We start from the raw sequence: 17,583 nt of genomic DNA, 5'->3' as shown, positions 1-17,583 counted from the left end.
ATCCCTTTCCAGGCATTATGGTGCTGCAGCTAGAATCTGGTTGTCCTGAGGACTCAGTAACTGGGCAACCCAACTGTTGTCTTGGGTATCTAGTAAGACTCTGTTCTGCTTGGTGGACAACTCTGTCATTGACTTAACCCCAAGTACCCAGGACATTGTCTCACATTCAGAAGGTTCTTCATAAGAGATCGGGGGGTGGATGACACTGGAGAGCTGGACAGTCACTCTGCTGTAGTCCGCTGGGCCCTGGATGTGCTCACTGGAGAAGCCCCAGGTAAACTTGCAGTCTAGCCTGACGCACATCACAGTGCGTTGTTTGATGACAAAGCCCCACAGATCCATCTTCCTCCCACTTCTCTCTCTCTCTCCCTCTCTCTCTCTCTCTCTCTCTCTCTCTCTCTCTCTCTCCTGTTATTGCTATATCTTAGTATGATATAAAGAGAGCATAAATCTCAGCTCTTACCAACTATGGCCTGGTTGGAATTGACTGTATTGGCTTGACACATGTGGGCGTCTTTAAATTAACAGAGGAAAGAATTCATTTTAAAAATGACATTTACGTTGAGGGTTATAAATGGGTGGTTTTGGGAAGTGTGAAGATCTACATGGGAAGTCAGGCACAAATATTACAATTAGCTCAGCAGCCAGGTTTGCACTCCATGAGGTAGACAGTCTTTCCTGTCCACCAGGAGCACGTGCTTCAGAAAGTACAGGTGGCCTCACGTGTATCCCGGGCACATTGGGGGGTCACTTCCAACCTGGACAGTCCATAGGACCTGAGATTCTTGATGGATTTCAGGCATTTTTTGTTTTGCTTTACCTGTTTGTTTTTCTGACATCCTGAGTCTCCAAATGCCTTTGCCATAGTTTTGGGCAGACCTTATTTTTATGTGTGATTGACGTCTGGCTCCTTTAAGGTTCCCAGCTTAAAAAAAAAATCACACTACACCCATGGAACAGAAGGCACTGCTAGGGCCCCAGCATCACTGGATCCAGAAGCTGAACAAGCTGTCTTCGGTAGCTTGGTACCCCTTCCCTCCATGCCCTTCACCGCTGACCTCACGTCAACCTTCACTACAAGTCTGCTTAAAGTCCTGGTGACTCCATTCATTTTGTGGCTCAGGAGTCCCACTGATTCTTGGCAACCGGTTTCTTCATTCCATGATCCATCCATCCACGGGTCAGTCACTCATCTCACAGGTACTATGTCAAGTGGGGGACAGAGGGATGAGCAGGACCCAGGTTTCCACCCCTGGAGGAGCCCTCAGTCTCCTGAGGATCAGACAAAGAGGCAATTCCAACACGATGAAGCAACACGGATCCAAGCAGGCAAAGGAAGTCTCATACGCACCCTTGGGAGTTAGCGAGGAGGAGGGGCGGCTGGCCCCAGGGTCCCCAGAAGGCGGGAGTTCTGAACAGGGCACTTCAGAACCAGTCTCAAGACAGCATCGGAACATGCTGAAGGGCTCGGAAATGAGACTTTACAGGGAGTGTAGACACTGACGTGTGGACGTGAAATTCCAAATGTTTAGCAAGTTGCATGTGTTTTAAACTATTGTTTTTTTCATTGTCAGTAGGAGTGGTCTGTGCCAGCACAAGAAACTCATATTCCAGACCAAAGCCTGACCGGCTGCCTCTGGCACACACGGTATTTCCCTCTGCTCATGAGCTTAACATCTGCAGGCAGATGTGGGGCCTGGGTAGGGGGAGGCCCAGTCGATGATTAACACCCATTCCTTCTGGCTGTCCCCTTCCTTCCTGTTCTTGTCACTCTAGAAACACAGCCCATTTCAGAGAAAAAAATTATTAGAATGCAAATTGCCTGGCAATGTAGTGCTTAATTCCCTTGCTTCTTGCCACTCACCATTCCCGTAAGGAGATTCCAGTGCATTTGCACATGATGCCCATCAGAAGCAATGGCAGCAATAACAATATACAGTTGCATTGCTCTCCCCCTTGCCAGGCACTACCTTGACACTCTTGCCATTCAGCGGGGCTTTCTGATTACCCCATAAGAGCTGTAGTGTTATTATTCCCATTTCACAGATGGGCAAACAAAGGAAGTAGCACTAAGGCTACTTGCTTGAGTTCACACAGTAAGAAAGGGGGACAGGATGCAAAACCCACACTTCCTGGATGCAGAGCCAGGGCCTCACCCTCTGCCCTGCTGCACAGATGCTCTGACCTTGTGCTACCTCTCCATTTTATAGACAGGAAATGAAGCCGAGCCACATAGATGACGACCAGCCACGGCCAAGCATTTGGATGGTTTGCATTCTCCCTCCAAGTTCCAGGCTCCTTGGAAGGTGAGACCCACCCGATTCCACTGACACTGACATTGCAGTATCACCTGGGCAGCTTTTATTTTAGGGCTGACATTTTCCACCTGAAGAGTCTGGGGATGTGTCACGCGGTGGGTGTAGTTCGCCCTCTGCCATGCCTTTTTAGTCTCTGACTCATCTCTAAGTCTCTTTCTGTTCCCAGCCTCTGTATCCTCCATGGTCCCTCTCCACCACGTCAGACTGCCCTTCCTGTTAAAACATGTCACCTGACCTGGAAGGCTACCCAGCTCAGCTTCTGCCCAGCTTCCTGCTTGAAAACCCCACCCTCTCCCGTGTCAGCAGGTGCCCCCAGAGGCCCCCAGCCCACGCTGTCCGGGTCCAATTCTGAGCAGGGCTGTCCGGGAGGAGGTGTTCTGGGATGATGGGAGCTTCCGCTCCCAAGTGCCCCCGGAGAGCTTCCGAGTAGACAACAGCAGAACCTGAAATTGTCGGGCGAATGGAAAGGAGCATGGGAGACGGAAAAGGGGTGATCTGTGGTGTCTCAGCGTCCTCGAGGTGGGGGAAACTTCAGAAGAAGGTTTTAGGAGCCCTGGGGCATGAACGAGAAGAGAGAACTTCCAGATCATTAGCACGTGCCATGCTTGGGTTCAAGAGGCCCCCTTGAGTCCAGAGACCTGGGTTCAGGAGAGTTTCTGGGCCCATGAGGTTGTGTGTGTATTAGGTCAAGGAAATCCTTTCTTCTTGAAGGACTTCCATTTTCTTATCTGTAAAGATACAGAGTTGGGTTGGACAACCTTTTGTGAGCATCCCTAACCTCTGTTATTTTTAGTTTCATTGGACATAAGAAAGTCCTCCTTAAAAAAACATTTTTTATGCAAAGGTTTACTGTTTTCCTATTCTTTACCCCAAATTGAAAGTGTAACATAAACTGGGAAAATTGGGAAGAGGACGGAAGAAGGGGAGGAAGAGAGGAGGCGGAGGAAGGCAGCGCTCGGCACACGGCCTGTGCTTGGGTGTTGCACCCCAATCTTCGACAGGTAGTGATTCGGTCCCGCGTGTTCACCGCCCATGAACCCACGCAGTGTGCTTGGCCTCATGTGTCCTTCCTGTGATGTCGTATCACATGCATTCGGTCCAAGTTTTGGAATTCTTTTCCTGCATAGGGTTTTTAAGACTGCAGAGCCATCAAGTGCAAGGTGTGACAGCTGAACATTTATGTAATTTATTTTCTGCCCCCTTGTCCTATGGCACTGCCTCTGCACAGCCTCCCAGATTGACAGGCCCCCAGCAGAAATGTTGGCACGTGCAGAAGGTGGTTGGGAGAGTGGAAGAAGGGACTCGGTCCCGTTGGGAGCAAGAGGAGCTGGAGCTGTGGGGACTGCTACTCTGGGAGGCCTGACGGGGCAGCAGAGGGAGCTGTGCCAGAATCTGGAGAAAGCTAAAGCCATGGAATTGGCAGCCTGGCAGCAGGAAGACCAGTATGGCAACGTGTGTCCCTAGAGTCCTCCAGGCCATCAGTCCGGCTGTGTCCTGACTCCTGATCTCCGCTGTGGCTCAAATCCAGCCTGGGGCTTCGTTACCTGTTCAAAAAATGTTTAAAAAAAAAGTGAGCTCAAGGGTGAGGGTGGAGAACAGAGGTGACTATGGGCCCGCGGTTCCGTCTTTCCTCCCCATCCCTGGGCACAGGGCCGACGGTCTGAGAACTCCTTCGCCAGGTACGACGAGGCCCCGGGTGTGAAAGCAGTTGTTGCAGGCCAGGCCACTTGGCAACTCCTGCAGTACAGACGCCGCAGGAAGGGAAGCAGAAACAGGGAAGCTCAACCTCAAGGGTCGCCCTGGACCACCGTCCCGCAGCCCTGAGTGGGAACTAGCATGAACAGGGACGAACAGGTCCGTCCCTTCCTGCAGCTTCTCCAGCACAGCCAGTCGGAGAGCCTCTGAACTGGAGTTCAGAAGGAGAGAGACGCAGGAGGCAGCCTCGTGACTCCAGCGGGGTGACCAGCAGTCCCAGTTTGTCCAGGTCCGAGTCCTGAGACGTGGGATCTTCCATGCTAAAGCCAGCAAAGTTCCACGCAACCGAGGAGGATAAGGTCGCCCAGCCCAGCCTTCAGGTCAGAGTGACAAAGTCACAATGCCACAATGTCCACCGTTCTCTTTTTTCACACCTAGAATCATTGTGGGTCTTATCTCCTGTGACCTCCATAGGACCCACGCGGGGCAAAGGCGAAATCTTTGCATCCCAGGGGAGGACGCTGACGCCTCCGGAGATGGACGCACGTGAGGTGGAGTCAGAAGCAGGAACAGTCCTCACGGGGGTGGGGTCTCAGGTGGGCTCAGCCTCCACCCTAGCACCTTGGGCCCGTTCCCAGGGGATGTATTCTATGGAACAAGGTTTGCCTAGACCTAATCGGGTTTCTTTCGACACACACAACTCCCTGAAAACAGAAGGTGCTCAATAAAATTATCGATTGACTCAACGAAGGGAGGAACAGTCAGCGGAGCCTAGTTCGGTGTGCACACAGGAAGGCATTCTTCTCTGTCCCCCTGCTCAGACGCCTGTCTGTCTGCCTGGCATCCAAACCTGTAGGAATGCCGGGGACAGCGTGGTACAGACTTCCGGATCTGTGGGCTAGGGGACAAAGTGCTGTCTTAGGGCAAAAGAGGTGGGTCTGGGTGGCCTGGACAATAGGAAGTGCACCAGTAGCAGAGTCCATGGCACTGTGACAGCTCATTCCCTCCTTGGAGTGCAGGACAGCTGAGCCTCAGCCTGAAGCTGGCTTTTCACGTGCAGTGCCGTGCAGCTCTGCAGAGGTTCCCACCAGGACATGGGGAACTCAGTCTCTTGGACTTCCAGTGCTCGGTCCGTCTCTGGGGCACACCTGGGCCACTGAGCTTGGCGGCTCATGACAGATCAGTGGTTGTCGAGAGTCCCTGAGAAAGAATCTCACTTCAGAAGACAGTGAAATTCTACCAAGGCTCTCTGAGCACTTCAAGGAGCGGTGCCGGCTAACATCACCTCTTTCTCTTTGGCCCCCTCTTTGGCAGGGACGGACCCCTGCATGAATCAGTGGAGTGCTGAACTTGAACGAGTTATTTCTGGTTCCAAATGATCGGTAGAGAATACATGAACTAGTGCAGCATGAAAATAATCTTTTCCTGCCGAGACTGAAAAAAGAATCGTATTCTTCCCTCAAACCAAAGGAAGTTCTTCTCGCATCTGGAAATATGCAATGAAATTCCAGGGTAGAGTCTTTAGATTTACTTTCATGTGTTTATTCACATGATAGGCAGCCACTGTGTCCCCAAAGTGCTATGACCAGGCACAGTTGAAAACATGGCCAAGAAGCATGAATGGCAGCCAGTCTTTCCCCTGAAGAAACCCAGGGGCCATGAACAGCCATGAAGTAGCAAGGCAGGCCCCAGCAGCAAAGGGTGGTTGTATTTCTGGTACTGACAGGTTGATCTTGGTTGATCCCCTCGAGTCCCGTGGAGGAAGCAAGAGGCCACCCCTTCTGAGCTCTTCCCACCCATGTAATTCAACTCTTAAAAGTGTTCCTATACTTGAATCTGTCTCCACGTTTTTCTGGATGTCTGAGGCTCTGAATCACAGGTTCTTCAGGTGGAATGTGTTTCTCCTCCTATCTTCCACCTCATAAACTTCAATTCACTCTTTTTAACACCCAAATTACCTCCTCCAGGAAGCCTCCCCTGCTTTCCAGGTGCCCTTGCCTGGGACAAGGACCCGTGTGGGATGAGGGCTCCCTGCATATGGTGCTCAGGCTCCTTCAGCCTTTCTTCCAAGTCGAAAATGTGCTGGTGTGCTGCCTCAGGCCCTTTGCACTAGCTGTTCTCTCCATCCTTTCCTTATACTCTGGACAGTTCTGACCTGTGTCGATCATCAGAGCTAAAAAGTCATACCTCTGTGCCCTGCTGAGACCTGGACTGGGTTTGACTGCAGCCTGAGTCTGGATTTTCTCAGCTGTGGTTGGGTTTGTTGCTAACAAGCTGGGACTGTCTTTAGGTCCCTAAGTAGGGACTTGCTAAATCACATGCAATTACTTTTTTTTTCTTCTTTGTTCACCTTTCCTGGGTCGAGAGCCCATTTGAAATGTAAACACAAGATTTATCTAAAGATCTGAGCCTCTGTTCCCAGCGCAGGTCTCAGCTGAAAGCTCCCAGGCAGAGACTTTGCAGATCTTCGAGCACCATTCAAGTGGCCTCAACTCACTCCAGGATCAGACTCGCATTCTGTGTCTGAATACAGTACATCATGTAAAGAGTGCGGCACCCAATGGGCCTGAGCACCAGTCATGAATCGGGTCTTTTTCTAGAGCATTCCATGCACATCACCTCTGTTATCCCTCACAGTAGCTTTCCGAGGGAACTATTAATTTGCTGATTATATACATCCAGGCTTGAGAGCCACGCCTGCTTGTCACCTGCTCGGCAGGCCGAGAGCTGGAGCGCAGCCTGCCGGTTTGTCATCGTGAGGTCCACAGCTCCTCCCGGGCTCTAAAGGCAGAGTCCACGTGATCATCACAAAGTCTTCACCATCTGGATCTTTAGAGAAAGGCCCGGCCACCCCCCCCGCATGATGGCAAAGCAGAATCAGAGGGGTCTCCAGCCCTCATGCCCGACGGTCATTCTGCCATGCTGCGGATGTTGCGCCCACACCCGGCCCCCGTTTTCCTGCCCTCCTGGGTAGGTACGCACTTCCTATCTGTTCCTGGGCCTGTTTCCCGCCTGGGAGATGCGGTGTTGGACCTGATGACGTGATGCCCCATCCCAGCCAGCACTGAGCAGAGTCTCCCAAGACGTCCATGGGACCCTGTGTTGGAAGGGCTGGGACGGTCCAGGGAAAGGACAGAGCCGGGCTGATGGGATTTGGGTCCAGGGACGTCTGCTCAAGAACCCTCCCACCGTGAGGCGCAGCCTGCACTTCTGTTCTTTCCAACCGATCAGAGGAGTCCTGGAATCACCGTGAGCACATCTGTCCGGGCAGCGCTTGTAAAGTGCAGGACGCTTGACCCTGCCACCTCCACCCACACTTCCTTGCCCTGTGCCTCCCAGAAAGCTCAAGGGCAATGCTTCCTATCTGTGAAGCTGGCCCACGTGGGTTGCTTGCAGTTAAGACCTGGGCTCCCCGGCCTGCCTGTCTGCTCACCCCTGCCCTGTGGCGGCCACCCCCAGCCTGCTCCTTGAAGCTGCCCAGGCAGACGTGCTGCTGGTTTTGGACCCTCTGCAGTCTGGAGTCCGTTTATTCTGGGTCAAGACTTATTTTCAATTTGCTGCATTCAGAACAAAACAGGTCACTTGACCATTTCCCTTGGTTTGCCCCAAAGGTAGAAGTCATCTTTACAAAGATGGAATTTGCTTGTTTGAGAAGCATTTCATAAAAAGCTGAAGTTGGACACACACATGCACACAAACGAGCGGAACCAGGGAATCGGGACCCGCGAGCGCTGTCCTAGTTCTGCCACGGGTCTCCCCGGGAGCACCCGCAAAGGGCGCATGGGGTCTCCACCGCGTCTCCCCTGCCTGTGAGCCTAGCAGCTTAATTAAAATACAAGCTGGTCCCGACCTCGTCTCTCCGGGAATCGGGGGGGGTCAAGGTCAGAACATTGATGAAGAGATGCTGTTGTCAAAGAAGTAGGTGGATCTTTTGTGGCCGGGTCCACATGATGCATTTATATAAGTTTAGTTTCTTAAAAAATAGATCTGGGGGAGAATTAGAAGCCTCTTTGAGGATCTGTAAAATTCCAGGGACCTTTGTGTAGGGTGTGTGTGTGTGTGGGCGTGGGAACGAGCCTGCTCTCGTCTGTGCTTGTGTGTGTGCGCGTGTGCCTGAGTGCACACACACGCGCGTCAATGGGGAACCCCCAAGGACCCCCAGAGAAGAAGGAGAGCAGAGTCCAGGACGCTAGGAAGCCCCCAACGCCCTCCCAGCCCCTCTCCCAGGGGCATGACTCTGTTTTCATTTATTTCGTATTTTGTGTTTTCACTAAAGATTTCGTTTGTAAAAAGGATTTCACTCTTATAAAAACAGTTTGAAACCCACAGATGTATTAGAAAGAGCAGGGGGTGCAATTGGGGGGGCCTACTTCGAAGACTTGGGTCTGAGACCGCCCCACCAAGTGATTTTCAGTGCCGAGCTTCGGGGTCCTCTCTCCAAGTCAGTTTTTTTGGAGGGGCCTCGGGGTGACTCCGGCGTGTTCCCTGCCTCTCCTGCTTCCAAGCTGGGGTCTGGCTCGCTGCATCTCTGGCTGGGCACGAGGCCTTGCTGTTGGTAGAGGTGGTCCGGAGGCTGGACAGGAGTCATCTCACCTGTGCATTTGCAGTTGGCCCTGGAGTTCCTGGTCCTGGGTGGAAGTGGGGGACCCCGTGCCCTGGCACTGCCCCTTCCCTCTCCCTCCTCCACCAAGACAGAAATGCAGACAAGGGGGCCGGGCAGCAGCGGGGAGAGAACACTTGTGAAAGTTCCCCTCGTCTTGGGGAATTTACCTGGAAATTTGTGCTGCATAAAGTAATTAGTAAACTCTCTCTCTTAATCGTGTTGCGAAGATGTAATTTTTCCACACCCTCCCTGACTTTGACACGGCGGCTTTTGAAACTTCCTCCTGCACTGAGCCTCATTGTTCTTTAATCTGCTGCACTCTGCATTGAGGATCACGGAAATTTCGCACTTACTATGTCAATAACATCTGGCAAAATTGCCACCTATTAAGAGTAAGTGTTCTTTTTTCTCCAGTGAGAAATGTGACGGTGTATTATATTGGTTTCCCTTGAGAGGCTAAGGAGACAATTTTAAAGCGACAAATGCATTAAAGAAATAACCTGAACTCTCAGAAAAGGTGACGGAAAGTCAGAAACTTTCACCCCCTTGTTCTTGGTGTACTTATTTATTTGTGGGCGGGGGAGGGGCGGAGACAAGGGTGGACTTTTGCTGTCAGAAGTGGCCACTTCTGCTGTTTTTCAGGAGCCTCGTTCCCCACCCGACCTGGGCTGCTTCCTTGCCTGGGCCCTTTGGAGGATAGTCCTGCTGGGGACCTGCTCCCGTCGGCTACGGTGAAAACAGGCTTGAGCAACTGCCTCTGAGGCAGCCTCAACAAACGGGTGGCATTGGCCAGCACTGAACATTTGGAACCTCTGTCTCCTCCTCTGGACAATGAAATGACCACCATTGCCAGTCAGGGTGGGGCCGAGGGTCAGTGACATTGGTCAGCGACCTGCCCCCGGTGGCCCCCGGGAAGTGGCACCTGGTACGTAGGACTGCTATAGCACTGTCACAGCTCTGTGGGTGCTTGATGAGCTGCTAGGGTTTACTTCCTTGCAGCTTCAGCCCCCGGGATTCAGACACCTGTGATTCATGAATTCAAATTACACACCAAATCGTCCCCCTGTGCAACAGGAGGGGAACTGTCACATCTTGTCTCTCTGCTGACCTCCAGCTCACAGCCCCATGAGAGGGTCACCAAAGGCAGGAGCACCACATTTTCTTCAGCTGTCCACTGGCAACATGGAGCGGGAGGAAGAGGTCCTTGGACCCGGCATCCGTGACAGAGGGTGACATTCACCGGCCTGGCACTTCTGAGTCCAGGGATTGGCTGGCCTGGCGTGGGCTCCGCCCACAGCCTGCTCTGGGGCAGAGGGTGGCCAGTGTGGGGTGGCGGTGACAAAGGCCGAGGAGCACCGAGCGCTGGGTGCAGGGGAGCCCTGGTCTAGTGTCCCCACTCGCCACATCCCTGCAACACCCTAGAGAAGCCCATGGTCTCCTTTCCGCGGACAGGGAAGTGGGGTCACAGAATGGTCTGGAAGCTGGCCAGAGTTCTTGCTCATGAGTCTCAGAATGAAGTTCATAAGCCCTGGCCTGGCACCAGACACGGGCGGCCCACCTGCCTTACCCCACGGAACCTTCCAGCCTGGCAGTTTCCCGAGCGCCCCACCCCTGGTTTCCACGTGAGGTTTGCCAGGCCCACAGTCTCTTCTCCTGCTCCAGCATCTGGCTCGGTCATCCAGGCGTGCGTGTGTCCCTCAGTGAGGTGGTGTGGATGGCGTTGAAGAACATCGTCCTCTGTGCACCCCGGGACTCCTGTGCTGCCCTGGAATTTGTGGAAACGTAAACAAGGCTTCCTCGGAGGTCAGAAGTCACCAGCCGCAAAGGCCCCACCCCACGTGAGTTGCTGCGTTCTCAGGAAACGTCTAAACACTTGACTCACGCGCTGACGTGAACACGTCGGAGGATTTCATAAGGCAAATCTGCATTTCAAATTTCTGTTGAGTACACTGAACGCTCTGGCAGCCATGAGTCCACATCCGCACACCGAGACAGCAGCTCTGTTCATGAGGGGCCCGCACTGGCAGGTTGTCACAGTCCCCACCCCTTCCCGGTACCTGTACCTGGCTTTTTAAAATATTCTTATTGTTATTAAAGATACCAGCTTGGTCCTTGAAAGAGGTGTTTCATACAAGATCTTATGTTGGGCACACCTGTCTGGAACCAAACCTGTGCTAGACACCAGGTATGCAGAAACCAGAGCCAGCTTCCTAGGTGCTCCTGATGGATTCAGGGCCCAGGACAGGTCTTCCCCAGAGCCCTGGACTTCCCTGACCTTATAATTATCACACAAGTTCAAACCGTCAGTCGACTGGTCGATTTCCCCGAGAAGCCCACCCCACTTCCAAGAGACTGGGTCTTATTTGTTTGACTTCCCAGTTCCTACCCAGAGCCTGCTGGAGACATCTCTGGTCTCACTCATGTCATGCACGACGGATGGATTTATGAACAACATTGGGCCCACCCGGCCTTCATCTCCCCACCTCTGAACCAAGAAGCCAGGGTAAGTTCTATCTTAAGCCGATTTCTGCTCTAAGATTCCAGTTCTCAGTTGAAAAACATCAATATTTAGATGACTGTATTTTCGTTCCAAATGCCCGCAATATTTTATGTCCTGATAATATTTACGAGTTGTCCTCAGAGATAACTAATTGGATTTGCCATCCCGCTCACGGGGAAAACGTATGGAGGGGCGCCCCTCATTACTCACCCCCAAAGGCGTTTGCTCAACCTAAACTCATGTCGCTGTGATTCAAGAACACCGAAGTGGTGCAAGAAGGAATAATGTCCCTGCTGTCACCCTGGTCTTTCTTTCACATTTACCACTTGGACAGAGGCATTTGCATCTGAATTGGGCCTGCATTAAAATTTCGAGTTTATGTACTGCCAGTGATAAACAAAGAGGGCTGCGGAAGCTCATCCCCCTGCTCCGGAGGCGCCTTCCTTACTGACTCCCCAGCCCAGACGAGACCCCCCTCTGGAGTGCCTGAGACACACGGCAGGCTCCTTGGGGCAGCATTTCATCTAAGATGAGAGCAAAGACCAAGAGCTGCCTTTGGTGAGACGCAGAGATAGGATTCCTGAGCTCTGCCCACTCCCTCTCTGCCTTGCCTTCCCACCTCGACTCCGTTCTCATCTGCGTTCACTTACCTTCTTTGCGTCTTTCTAAGCCTCTGAGTTCTTCTGCTGTTTCTCATCAAAGGAAGACATAAAATTTAAAGTAGGGCATTGAAGTAGTTCTGCATCAGCCGCTGTCACTGGACTTCACCTCCGAGGGTAAGGATCGTGCCTAATCCACAGTGTATCTAACATAGTGTGGCGATGTCATCAATGAAGCGAAGAGTGATAGACAGCATGAACGGAGGATGCACATCCGACCTTGGTGTTGGTCAAGTCCACCCTGCTAGTCTTACTGGTTTATGTTTCATATGGTCCTCACAATTCTCGGGTAGCAGATGTTTTCACTACTGTCATCACTGTTGGTAGTTTTGGTAGGTAGGAAACTGAAGTGCAGAGAGGTTAAATGACTTTCCCAAGGTCAAGAACTGTTGGAGCCAGGACTCGAACCCAGGCAGTCCAACAGCACAGAAAATAATTCAGGCTTATCTGATGGAAGGGCTTAGTGGTAGAGCCTTTGCCTAGCAGGTGCAGAAAGGCCCTGGGATTGTTGCTCAGCACTTAAAAGAGAAAAAAGAAATGTAAGGAACCCATTGTTCCAGTGCGATTAGTCGTGCCTGACTGCTGTAAAACCAGGGTGCACCTTTTGGTCTCAGACTCCCGGGCAGCTCTATCACGTGACCGCTCACTCCTGTGTGGCCAACCCCAGGGCACCCACCGTAGGTGTCAGGGCTGGCTCTATCACAGGAAGCTCCAAGAACCACTTTTATCCTTGCGTCTTTCTCAGGCATTTCCTGCTCTCTCTCTCTGAGGACGTTGTGTCCTGAACTCCTGCCAAGAGGTGAGATCGGGTGCCCTGGGAGCAGGCCCAATAAACTGCCTGGAGATTGACGCCGTTGTGCTCTCGCGGGTGAAGGTGCAGAGGGAAAGCGATCGGAAACATGGTTCACATTTGGAAACAGAAGGACCGTGAGCGGCCAGCACAGAACGCTCGCAAAACAGCTGCTGGCTGGGTGACAGCAGGTTCTGCCCAGCGGTAGGTGGGGAGGACGGCAGGAAGCAGATTCTAGGATGCTGCCTGAGATTCCTGCTCCCTGGTGTGCACGCTTTGAGACCCTCTTGAGTGGGACAGACTGGGCAAGTGGTGGACGTCACTCCCTGACCGGGTCCCTTAGTAGTGTGAGGGACTTGGCAGCTGTAGCGAAGGTTTCCAACAGGCGACGTAGAGTCAATCAAAAGGGAGGTGATCTGAGGGTGTCTCACCTGATCAGGTGAGTTTTCAAAAGCTGAAAGACTCCTCATGGCCTGGAGGGAGCCAACTGCCACCTCCCCACAGAGGCGAGGTTACAGGTGAAGGCTTGCCAGGAGGCCCTGAAGCAGATCCTGCGACCACAAGGAGCCGATGATCCAGCAGAAGGACCTGAGCTCTAGCTGAGATCACAGCTCCAGCCGATACCTGCCACCTCAATTTCAGCCCAGTGAGACATACAAAGTCTCAGCGTCCTGGCTAGCTGGCACCCAGACTCTGATCTGGGAAACCGTGAGTGACTGATTGATTTGTGTAGTTCTCGGCTGATACATCTGTGGTAACTTGTTATGCAGCAACAAAAAATAATTCTTATGCTGTGGTCGGAAGGTTGGCCCCGCCCCCAAATCCATGTTTTGGAAGCCAGTAGACAGCGTGATATCATAGGAGGTGGGGCCTTAGGGTGCCCCCTTCATGTGTAGGAGCCGAGCCCCCGCGAGGCTCAAGGCAGCCCCTCACCCCTTTCTGCCGTGTGAGGACAAAGGCTCACTTCCACTCTTCCACCGTGGGAAGGTGCAACAAGAAGGTGCCATCTTTGAAGCGGAAATCAAGCCTGAGCCAGATACCAAGCTGCTGGCACCGTGGACTTGGAAGTCCTTATCACCAGAACTGTGGACAAAAAAAATTGATGCTGTGTATAAGTGACCCAGTTTAAGGTATTTCATTACAGCAACCTGAGAGGACTAAGACATCACATAGGGGATGAAAAAGTCAGCTGTTGCCACAGTAACTCTGGGTCATAAGCAACCATCAGATCCTGTGGCGATAACAAGGGGCATTTACTATTTGTGCACCTGTGTCTTTGGGGCCTGTGCTCAGAAAGGGCCTACCCTCACTCATCCGTAGAGCATCTGCCAAAGCAAACCCAACGGCCAAGACCGGTGTCCAAGGTGGAGGGAAGCACACGTCACCCTGATGAGGCCCAGGATGGGCATGGAGGAGGGAGGGGGCGGAGATCACAGCCAGCAACGCCATCCACAGAGAGAGGAAATAGCAACGGTGACGGCACGTTTACGGGTGGTGAGAGGCCTGATTAGTGGCCCTGGACACGTCAACTCAAACCCAAGGATGATGGGAAACTTCTTTTTCTGAAACGGGATGCAGTCCATCCAGTGCCATCCGCCTGGGAGAACTCCGGCACCTCCCCCATGATCTAACTCCAACCTACAACAGGAAGTGGGAATTCGACTTCTAAAGGGCATGCTTGCCATGCCATTGCCTCGATTTGCACATAGAGGTCTTCACTCTGAAGAAGCAGCTCTGTGCTGGTCCAGGGAGGTGCCCCAAAGACACTCCTTCCAGAGACAGAGAGCCTCTGCTCACCCACGTCTAGGAGGCTGGAGAGCGAGGCCGAGTTCCAACTGCAATGTCCCAGGAAGGCTGAGGACAGCGTCCTGAGGCAGGATTGAACTGCCTCCTCCACACTCCTTTGATTCATTGAGCACCTATTATGTGTGAGGCAATGTTTGTGCCAGATGAGATCCTGATGAGTCCTGAAGGAGCCCATCCTAGGAGGAAGCCGCTCCTTGAAAATCATCGTGTACGACACAGTGTGGCGGGCTCCAGGGGGCTGTGTGTTAGGTTCCAGGACTCAAAGCCGCAAGGTTCCTGTTGGGAAGGGGGTCCCTGGACGGAAAGGCGTGGTCTCCAGGAGGACCAGGAATCTCCAGGAGGCCAGGTGGGGCCGCCTTGACTCTCCTTAGTGCTGGGAATCACAGGCTTCTCAGAGGATTGGTGGGAAACCCTCAGCTCTTTCCTGGGGCCTGTACATATGCAGATGCTTGCCTGCAGTTTCCAAGAGGTTCTTAGAATGTTCTCTAAGACACCCTTGGAGTTTCCATGCACTCTCTGCCTTACCTGGCCTGGGGAGCCAGGCGGACTGCAGTGCCCAGGGCAGACAGCACCCCACCATCTCCCGATTGGCTGGGGCTTGCCCACACCTGTGAGCACACTGGCCCCAGTGCCAGGAGTCCCAGGGGCTCAGAGGGCCAAGCAGAAGAAAAAGCTCAGAATGAACCCACTTGGGCAATGGAAGGCAAGGATTTGATCTTACGGGTCCCTGAAGAATCCTGACAGTGGTCCTCACATTGGGCTGTGCTTCAGGAGAGATCTGAGAGCCAAGTTTCTTGGAATATGCTGCTGACCTAGGTTTGCTCTGGAATCATCATTGACTCCCTTCTACCCAATGGTCCACATTTGGTCATGGAGCCATTTTATTCTCCGTGGCCCAGAAGGGATTAGGCTGACCATGAACAGAAATAACAACTGAGAATTTTATGAATGCTGGGCAAGGTGGTGTTGGGATGAGCCAGCAGAGTTATAAGTTGGTGAGCAGTCCAGGATTGTTCTTACCTTGAGTCCTGTTGCTTGAACAGGGATGACTGACCTCCTAGAGCTGCAATCCCTCCTGTCGCTGAGATTTCCCCATTAATACCACTGCTACCTTGACTGCAGAGCTAAAGATTTCTCAATGGCTCTTGATCAATACACTCTGTATCATTTTCCCATTGGCACTGACTGCAAACTTCAATTTTGACTCTAAAAATGACTGGAATTATGAGTTTTTCTATGGCTCAGAGGCCCCACATCAGTCTTTGGGCCATTCTGATTTAATTTCTCAGGATTACCTCTCTACTTGTTAATTTGGTCCCCTCCCTTCACACAACACCCTACACAAATGTGCACATGCAAGAATCCACACAAATACACAAAGATATACAAACACATCTCACAAATGCCACAACACACTCCTGCAAACACACACAAGAAGCTCTTGTGGACAAACACAATTATGCACACACACACACACACACTTATAGAGAGGAACTCTTCTTCAGCTCTGCAGCCAGGGATGCCCGGCAGGAGCCCGAGTGGGGTGGTGGGTGGGGGGCAGGTGGTCTTTCTCACAGAGCTGGCAGCTCAGGTACCCTCAGCTTCTCTGTAGCTAATAAGAACCTAAATGCTCATGTGACTTGTGGGGACAGAAGATGGAAATGAGACGCTTGGGAGTTGGGCACCTTCCCGCCTTTGGATGGGCAGACCAGGCCGGGCTGAGGCATGGCGTGAGGAGTGTTCTAACCTAACTCCTGAGTCTCGGGGCTGCCTTCTGAATGGTTGATGGCCTTCACCAGAGGGCCAGGCTCCAGCCTGACCGCCATCGTGTGTCCTGGAAGAGGCTGCGTGCATTAGTGTTGCTTCTTTGAGGGACTTTATTAGGCCATACAAGGAGACTGGCCAAACTCACTGGTGATAGCGATGGAGGGTCCCACCTGTGTGACCCCTCCTGCCCTGACAGATGCCAGCACGGGCAGGAGCATCATGTGCCCAGAGAAGCCAATGGAGTCCAAAGCCCTGTTGTAGATGGGCAGAAAATCTTGCTTTGTGCTTTTCTCTTTTCTTTTCTTTTCTTTCCTTTTCATTTCTTTCCCTTCCTTTCTTTTCCTTTTTTCCCCTTTCCTTTTCCCTTTTATTATTGTTTTTTTAAATAGATCAGGCAAAGTCCCTTCCTTGACCAAATGAAACCATTCCATGCTTCTCATTCTTCCCACGTCATTCTCCCCGATCTGTCTCCCATCCAGACTCCTCCTGTGGCACCCTGCAGCCTGCCACCATCCCAGCCAGGCTGGTCCTCCCTCTGGTCTCTGAACGTGCCTTGCTTCTTCAGGAAGTGTCCTCTGCCCTCTGCTGCCCTCGCCACGTCCTTCAGTGTAAGTCCTTTCTATCAGTGATCATTGGACCAAGAAATCACTTTAAAGCACAACACAAAAACCAGAAGCCATGGAAGGGAAGAGTGATAACATTTTACCTTTTATAAATATGAAACACCTGTCTTGCAGTATATGTGGTATAACTCAGACTAATTTCCTTAATATACAAAGAGCTCTTGCAAATCACTAATATGGAGAAGTGGAAAAGTGGAGAACGAACATTAGTGGACAATTCATGAAAAAGGAAACACAAATCATTATGAAAAAAAATGCTTCTCAACTTGTTCATAGCAAGGAAAATGCAATACAAATGCTAGTACAGATGAAAATAGGAAAAGGACTTTCATATGTAGTGTATGTGAGTGATAAATTTGTGCAACCTTTGCCGCACAAATTGGCCATATGTAACAAACTTAACATGAGTGATGCTCTTTGACCTAGCAATTCAACTTTAGCAACTTAGCATCCTTGGACTGCTACCAAGTCACAAAAATGTGTTCTTCATATCTTCATTTGGGACAGTGGCTGGTTGGAAACAATGTAACTTAGATCTGTAAATTTAAAAAATATAAAATATCCTGACAATGCAATGTTGTGCCACCATTAAAAAGAAGGCAGTAGAACTATGTCTATGTATCCATTTGCCATTAAGAAATGATCTCCAGGATGTATTTTAAGTAAAGAATAAAGGCACAGAGGGTGCTACCCAAGTGTGTTGCCCCTTATCAGTTTGTCATAGAAAGAATGGTGGAGGTGGGTAAGAGTCTACTTCACCGCTGCTGACTTTCTAACAATATGCATGACTTACCCATGTTCTTAAAATTAAAAATTGGAACT

Source organism: Sciurus vulgaris (assembly GCF_902686455.1).
Source record: "Sciurus vulgaris genome assembly, chromosome: 2".
In the NCBI taxonomy this organism is placed as follows: domain Eukaryota; kingdom Metazoa; phylum Chordata; class Mammalia; order Rodentia; family Sciuridae; genus Sciurus; species Sciurus vulgaris.
This window is presented reverse-complemented; position numbering follows the sequence as displayed.